The following is a 7,790-nucleotide window of genomic DNA, read 5'->3' on the forward strand; positions in this document are numbered from 1 at the left end:
GGGGAAGGGAAAGGGAGAAGGGGAAAGAGAAGTGTGGCAAGGGAAGGTTTACCGGTCATCACAAGACTCCAGTCCATCTATTCTTATACCTTTTATAATGCATTAGCAAAATAAAGGACTTGCTATCAAGCTCCAAGCTCTTCATTTATTCAGCAATTATTTTGACAGCTAATTATTACACCAGTTATTGTTTGCTTGTCAGACAGATGCTAAACACAATAAGAAATGAAATACATAATATATTCTTGGGAAATGCTACCAAGAGAAAACAAACAAGGAAAGAGATATGAAAGGTCAAGTATTAGAAGTGTTAACATATTAAATAGTATGATTTAAACCAACTCTAAAAAAATTATTGGAGTATGAGAGAAAAATGGGCACAATACTTGATGATATTAACTAGTTACTGTTGCTTTGGAGAAGAATTTTATGTTATTATGAAAGGAAATTAAATTTGGGGACCCCAAACTCATTTGACCAAAGGGAAAGGTCAAGCTTGGAACTGGGTCGCACAAACCTGCCTCTCCCTTTTGGTTCCTAAATGAGATGGCTACAAGATGGAAAGCTACACACCGCCCCCATATGTTGCCCACAAGGAAATTCCTAATGAGCTCTTAAAATTTTGTGGTGGCAATGCAAACTGATAGCTTAATTTTACAGGTGCAGTCACCCCCAGTCCACCAGACATAAATGCATATCTGCCCCATTTTGTCTATGTTATCTTATGTAAAAATGCAGATTCCCTGCATTTTTTTCTCTGCTCCATTTGTTTTATGTCATCTTATATAAAAAAATGCAGATTGGCTGGCGCAGTGGCTCATGCCTGTAATCCCAGCACTTTGGGAGGCCGAGGTGGGTGGATCACAAGGTCAGGAGATTGAGACCATCCTGGCCAACAGGGTGAAACCCTGTCTCTACTAAAAATACAAAAATTAGCTGGGCATGGTGGCACGTGCCTATAACCCCAGCTACTCTGGAGGCTGAGGCAGGAGAATCGCTGAAACCCAGGAGGCAGAGGCTGTAGTGAGCCAAGATCGCGCCACTGCACTCAAGCCTGGTGATAGAGCGAGACTCCGATTCACTGAGCCAGACAAAGGTGTGAATGACTATTTTTCCCTACCCACCCATTACATGAAAATTGTGTACTTCTCAATATCCTACCATCTCCCCTTTAAATTTAGAACCCTCAAAATCATCTTTGGAGAAAGGCAAAGACCTATCTCCTGGTGCGCGTCCTTAACTTTGGCAAATAAATCTCCTAAGATGATTGAGTATTGTCTCATCATTCTTCTCTATTGACATCTAGTAACCATGGAGGGATCCTGAGTGAAAGTGACCCAGCCTGCAGTCTCTCATCTCTCGGTGTTTGGTACCAGCTTGGGCACCTCATAGCCCAAACCAATAGGACAATTTTCTGAAGTCCAGGACCTCTTTCCTCCAGGGATCCCTGATCTTCCAAAGTTTTTCAGGGATCTAGGGGTCTGAGGTTTATTATTTGCTGTTAAAAAAAAAAAAAAAAAAAAAAACTCCTTTTTTTTGTGGGAGTTGCCACTCATTTCCATCAAGGAAGGTGAGCCTGTCTGCTTTTGTATCAGCAGAAAGCAGACTTCAGCTTGGATCTCCATCACTAAGTAAAGAACAGGTTTGGGATTCTGCCTTGCAAATTCTTTTAAATGACTAAAATTAGCATCAACAATCAGCTGGTGTTAATTTCCCGCTAACAGAGTACTCAGAAATCATATAATTTGTGTCATTATTGTTTGGTTAACGATTTTGTTGTTTGTTGCCAGTTTTGTTTGTTGTATGTGTGTGTGTGTGTGTTGGTTCTTTCCCCTATCAGATTTGACCAACTCCAAACCCTCTAGCTCATGAGGGTGGAATTTTCCACTCTGAAAAAGAAATAAGAGCACCTTGCTCCTCTCAGCCTTTTGGGGCATTCTCAGGTGACTGAGAATCATGTGAGGGTGACGGAGAGAAACACCCTCTAAGATGTTCAGTGCCTCTGAATAGGTTTCCCCCTCAGGAGAACATACTTAGGGTCTAATCTCAACTGACAGGTGCATATAAGGAGTTGACCCCTCCCACACCTTGGGCCCCTGACACATATGCCAGGTATCCGTGATATGGGTGGACTAAACCAGTTCAGGGTGTGATGGCCCTGAAAAGCTAGGTCTACAAGCAGCACATTTGGGGTCCAACATACATCCCAACTTGGTGAAATCCAAAAAGGAACTCTAAATTATGGAGAATGAGGTCTCTAAGACCCTAGAAGAACATAAAGTTCTCCCTTCAGAAACTCCAGATGGGTATTGTGGCAAATAGTCATGCAAATATTTAACCAAGTGGACCACAATAACTAAAGCAGATTCTAAGTTACCATGACCTAAATGGGGATCTTTTGATATGCCCAAATTAGTGTACCTGTGAACCAGGGTGGAAAACGCAGGCACAAAAACTAAGTAACCAGAATGGGGGAGCTACTTTCAATGGTATCTGGAGAGTCACAAAAGGGAGGAAGACTGCTTCATCTCCCTACAGGAGGCCAACGAAAAACTTAGAAATGCTCATCAAGAACTCTCTAATCTTTTCTCTCTCTTAAAGAGCTATTGGCACCTCCTCTACCTCCATCTCCACCTTCACTCTACCTTGACCTCTCTGAACTTCCCTGATCAGATCTGTTCCCCCCTTGTCCTCCATGTCTACCACTCAACAGTAGTCTGACTTCAAAGACCCCACTCCCTGACAATTCCCTGACAGCCCCAATGGCAGCATCTCATCTGGGTGAAAAAGAGGGAGCCGGCAGGGACATCTCTCATGATTGCCCCATTTCAGGAACAACCTGTAACAGGTAGGGGATCCCTGCCAATTGTTTACCAACCCTGGTCAAAGGCTGAATTACGAGGCATAGTTAAAGAATTTCCTGACCTCCATGAAGATCCAATTGGGTTTGCCCAAAAATATGAGATCATTATCAGAAGCTATGACCCAAGTCATTCAGACTTTTATCAGCTAGTCCACATGTTGGTCTCAGAAGCTAAAGCTAAGGAATGGCTGGGAAAAAGCACAATAGTCAGACCCTATAGCAGATTTAACCCCTGAAGGCCCAATAGAGCCACAACCAACCCACCCCCCAAAAGCCAGAAGACAGGCATAAAGAGGCATGGGCATGAGTGACCGCTCTGTTAAATATTTTTCCTTCAGTGTTCCAAAGGGTTGTGAATTGGAATAAAATTCGACAATGCTGCCAGAACCCAAATGTATCAGTTTTAAATTACTTAACACATTTCAATAAAACGTTAAGACAGTATTGCAGGATTTCAGCTCATTGCTTTGAAAACAATAAAAAATGATACATTATAAAATGCAAATTTCTTAAACAGACTGGATGATGATTTAGCCACCCTTATAAAATGCCACATGACAAATTGGGCCATGATTGGACTAATGAACTAGTTAACTTAGCTAATCAAATATCCTGCACTATGATGAAAAAAAGGAGAAACAGAAGATTGCCCGGGTTATGCATTTACAGCTAAAGCAATTAACCTCTCAAATCTCTCAGCCCCAGAAAGATTTTAAGCTCCCTCCGTCTGAAGACTCTTGCCTCCCAGTCTGTTACTACTATAAAAGACCAGGACACCTTAAGAGAGACTGTCTTAGGCTGAAACAAAAGAAAAGGCAGAAGAATGCAACTCAGGAAGACTAGGATGCTCTGAGAAAGTACAGGGGTTTCACTTCTCCAAATATTCTACCCTGAAAAACAAATTGGGAGAGATTCATATAATAATAAACCATGAGCTTACAACTGCCTTAACTGACACACGCATGACTATATCTCTGATAAATCCCACCTTATTTAGAAGCCTCATTCTTCAGCATAATAAAATAATTAACATGTTGGGTGTGTCTAATAAAACAATCTCATGTTTTAAGTCAAAACTTATACCTTACCATTTCATCGGAATCAGCCCCCTTGACACAGGCTCTAAGTGTGACACGCTTAGTAGGTCCCATGTGTTTCTAATATGCCCTGGGGCCCCTGTCAATCTTTTGGTCTGTGATCTCCTCAACATCCATAATGCCCACATCTCTTTTTCATCAAAAGTTGAACTTTTTTAAGAATTAGAGTCACGGGACCAAAAATACCAAATTAAAAAAGGTCCTGACAATGTACCACAATTTAGTACCAGTAATGTTAAAACATTATCTTGTGACCAGGAAAGTGAAGTAAAGACAGAGAAGGAAATATTACGGGAGAAGAAAGAACATTGGAATAAAGCGCAGAAAGCAGCAAAACTCTTTTTAGCTTCCCCAATCTTCCTGTTAACAACAGAAGCAGAGCACTTGCTAAAGGATGTCCCATCCCACTTATGGTCTCAGTCAAATACAGATATAGGGAATATATTCTCAACTACTCCAATAAAGGTAGAGAAAAACCCAAAGAAACCCCTACTCAATCTTAATATCCTCGATGACAGGGAGCCATAGATGAAATTGTCCCTATCACACAAGATTATCTGAAAAAGAGGCTCATTATTTCCTGCACAATCCCCTTCAATGGCCCTATATTCCCTGTAAAGAAACCAAGCAGGAGAAGATGGAAACGTGTGCAGGACTTGAGGGCAATAAACGATGTCATAATACCCAGACACCCAGTAGTCCCCAACCCACATACGCTTCTATCAACTATACTCACTACAACCAGTATTTCTCAGTTGTGGGTCTCTGCAGGGCCTTCTTTAGTATTTCTGTAGGTCTGGACTGCCAATATTTGGATATTTTCCTTTACTTGGAAAGAATAACAATACACATGGACAGAAATGCCCCAAGAGTATACAGAAAGTCTCACTTACTTTTCCCAAATATTAAAAGCTGATTTAGAGGATTTGAATTTTTTTTTTTTTTTTTTTTTTTTTTTGAGACGGAATCTCACTGTCACCCAAGCTGGAGTGCAATGGCAGATCTCAGCTCACTGCAACCTCTGCCTCCCAGGTTCAAGTGATTCTCCTGCCTCAGCCTCCAGAGTAGCTGGGATTACAGGGGCCCAGCATCATGCCTGGCTAACTTTTGTATTTTTAGTAGAGGCACGGTTTCACCATGTTGGCCAGACTGGTCTGAAACTCCTGACCTTGGCCTCCCAAAGTGCTGGATTACAGGCATGAACCACAGCACCAAACCAGAGGATTTAATTTTTACCCAGGGCTCAACACTCATCCAGTATGTGGATGACCTTCTCCTTTGTTCAGACACACTCTCTTCCTCTTAAGAAGATAGACTATATTTACTCAAACAGCCACCAAGGAACTCAAAGTGTCCAAAGACAAACTTCAGCTATGTTTACTGAGACTTAAGTATCAGGGGCATATTATCTCTGTCAAAGGACTGAGTATGAACCCTGACAGTGTAAGAGGAATTTCAGCTATCCCCATGCCTGTCACTAAGAAACAACTTAGAGGATTTTGGGGCCTGGCAGGCTATTATAGAAACTGGATACCAACTTTTTTCCCTATAGCTTAACCTCTGTATGCATACCTAAAAGAATGAACAATCTGATCCCATCATGTGGACTCCAGAGGGACAATCAGCAGTACAACAAATAAAGGAAATCCTAAGTAATGCCTCTGCCTTAGAAAACCCAAACTACAAATTTCCTTTCTCCCTTTTTGCACACGAAATTGTACGTGCTGCATTTGGAGTACTGACCCATAAACATGGTGATCATCAGAGACCTATTGGCTATTGTAGCCAACAGCTGGACCCTGTGGCTCAAGGGCTGCCTCCTTGTATGAGAGCAATCACAGCTATGGCCCTTCTGTACAAGTCTGCTGAAGAAATTATTATGGGTTACCCCCTTATCATTTTTGTGCTACATTCTCTGGAGACCCTTCTAAACTGTCATCCCACTCAAGATCTGTCTGTCAACTGGTTAGCCTCTTATAAATTTTTGCTTTTATTATCTCCCAATATAACTATTTCCCACTATAGTGATCTTAATCCAGCCACTGTCTTGCTGGGCCCTTCCGACAAAACCCCTCATGACTGTGTTGTAATGACTGACCGACTTGTTACCCCCATAGCAGATCTACAATAGATGGCACTGGATAATGCTAAGATAGAATAGTATACAGATAGATCTTATTTAAGAGGAGAGGATGGAAATTTTAGAGCAGGATATGCTGTGGTTTCCTTATGAGAGGTAATTGAAGCCGGTCCTCTTCCCTAAGCCAGATCAGCTCAAGTGGAGTTGCCAAATTGATTGCCCTAACTGACCTGAGCTTGTCAATTGGCAAAAGAGAAGGCTGCAAACATTTACACTGACAGCTTTTGGGGTTGCTCATGACTTTGGGATGCTATGGAAAGAGAGAGAGTATTTAACCTCCTCAAAGCAACCCATAAAAAATGTATAATAGGCCGGGCGCGGTGGCTCACACCTGTCATCCCGGCACTCTGGGAGGCCAAGGCAGGCAGATCACGAGGTCAGGAGATCGAGACCACCCTGGCTAACACGGTGAAACCCTGTCTCTACTAAAAACACAAAAAATTTAGCCAGGTGTGGTGGTGGGAGCCTGTAGTCCCAGCTACTCGGGAGACTGAGGCAGGATAATGGCATGAACCCGGGAGGCAGAGCTTGCAGTGAGCCGAGATCACACCACTGCACTCCAGCCTGGGCGACAGAGCAAGACTGCATCTCAAAATAATAATAATAATAATAAAATGTACAATAAATATCAGAGCTGTTAGGAGTTATACTAAAACCAAAACGTTTGACAATTATAAAAATCCCAGGTCACTCAAAATTAGACTCCACAGAAAGTCAGGGCAACCAATTGGCTGATGCCACAGCTGAAAAAGCAGCATTCGAGCCACCAGCCCCAATCCAGGAAATGGCCATAAAACCTGAAACACTTAAAGAACATGTTGAAAGAAACCGAGAGCATAGCTCCAACAAAAGAGAAATCCACTTGGAAACAAGCAGGGGGATCCTTGACTTTCGAAACTAAAATATGGTGTGGACCTAATAATAAATCCATTATTCCAATGGGATATCAGATGCCCTTATGGAATATATTCATAATCTGACCCATTGGATTCCAGATAAAATGAAACCCTGGTGTAAAAAAATATTACTGGAAACCATCCTTCATGGTGGCAAATGGTTTACTCTTCATGTGATATTTGTCCAAATATAACTCAGGAAAGTCTCTCCATGGGGCCAAGGGTCATTTTCCTGTTCCAGCTGGACCTTTTGAGGTATTGATTGATTTTATCCAGCTGCCATCATCTCAAAATTACAAGTATGTTTTAGTAATGGTCTGCATATTTTCCCTTTGGGTTGAAACTTTTCCCTGCAGGCAGGTAACAGCTATGGCAGCTGGAAAAAATCTACTAGAAAAAAATTATGCCACCGCGGAGAGTCCCCTGCGTACTTCACAATGACAGGGGAACTCCCTTTACTGGCCAGGTTATTCAAAATATTTGTAAAATTCGGCCCATATTTTAACATTTCAATGTGTCTACTATCCGTGGTCCTCAGGCCTGGTGGAGAGGCTCAGTGGAATAATTAAAACATATCTATCTAAGTTCACAAAGGCATTTCACCTCCCCTGGCCCAAAGCACTCCTCCTAGTGCTGCTTACAATCCACCCCTTTTGGTAAACATTAACTGTCCCCTTATGAAATTACAACAGGAAGGCCATGTATATGGAAACGAAGATAACCAATCCAACTTTTCCCAAGGGAGATATATTGCAATATTGTGAGGGACTCCTTTATCATCTCTTCAAAAAGCC

The sequence above is a fragment of the Theropithecus gelada genome, chromosome 6 (genome assembly GCF_003255815.1).
Source record: "Theropithecus gelada isolate Dixy chromosome 6, Tgel_1.0, whole genome shotgun sequence".
Classification (NCBI taxonomy): domain Eukaryota; kingdom Metazoa; phylum Chordata; class Mammalia; order Primates; family Cercopithecidae; genus Theropithecus; species Theropithecus gelada.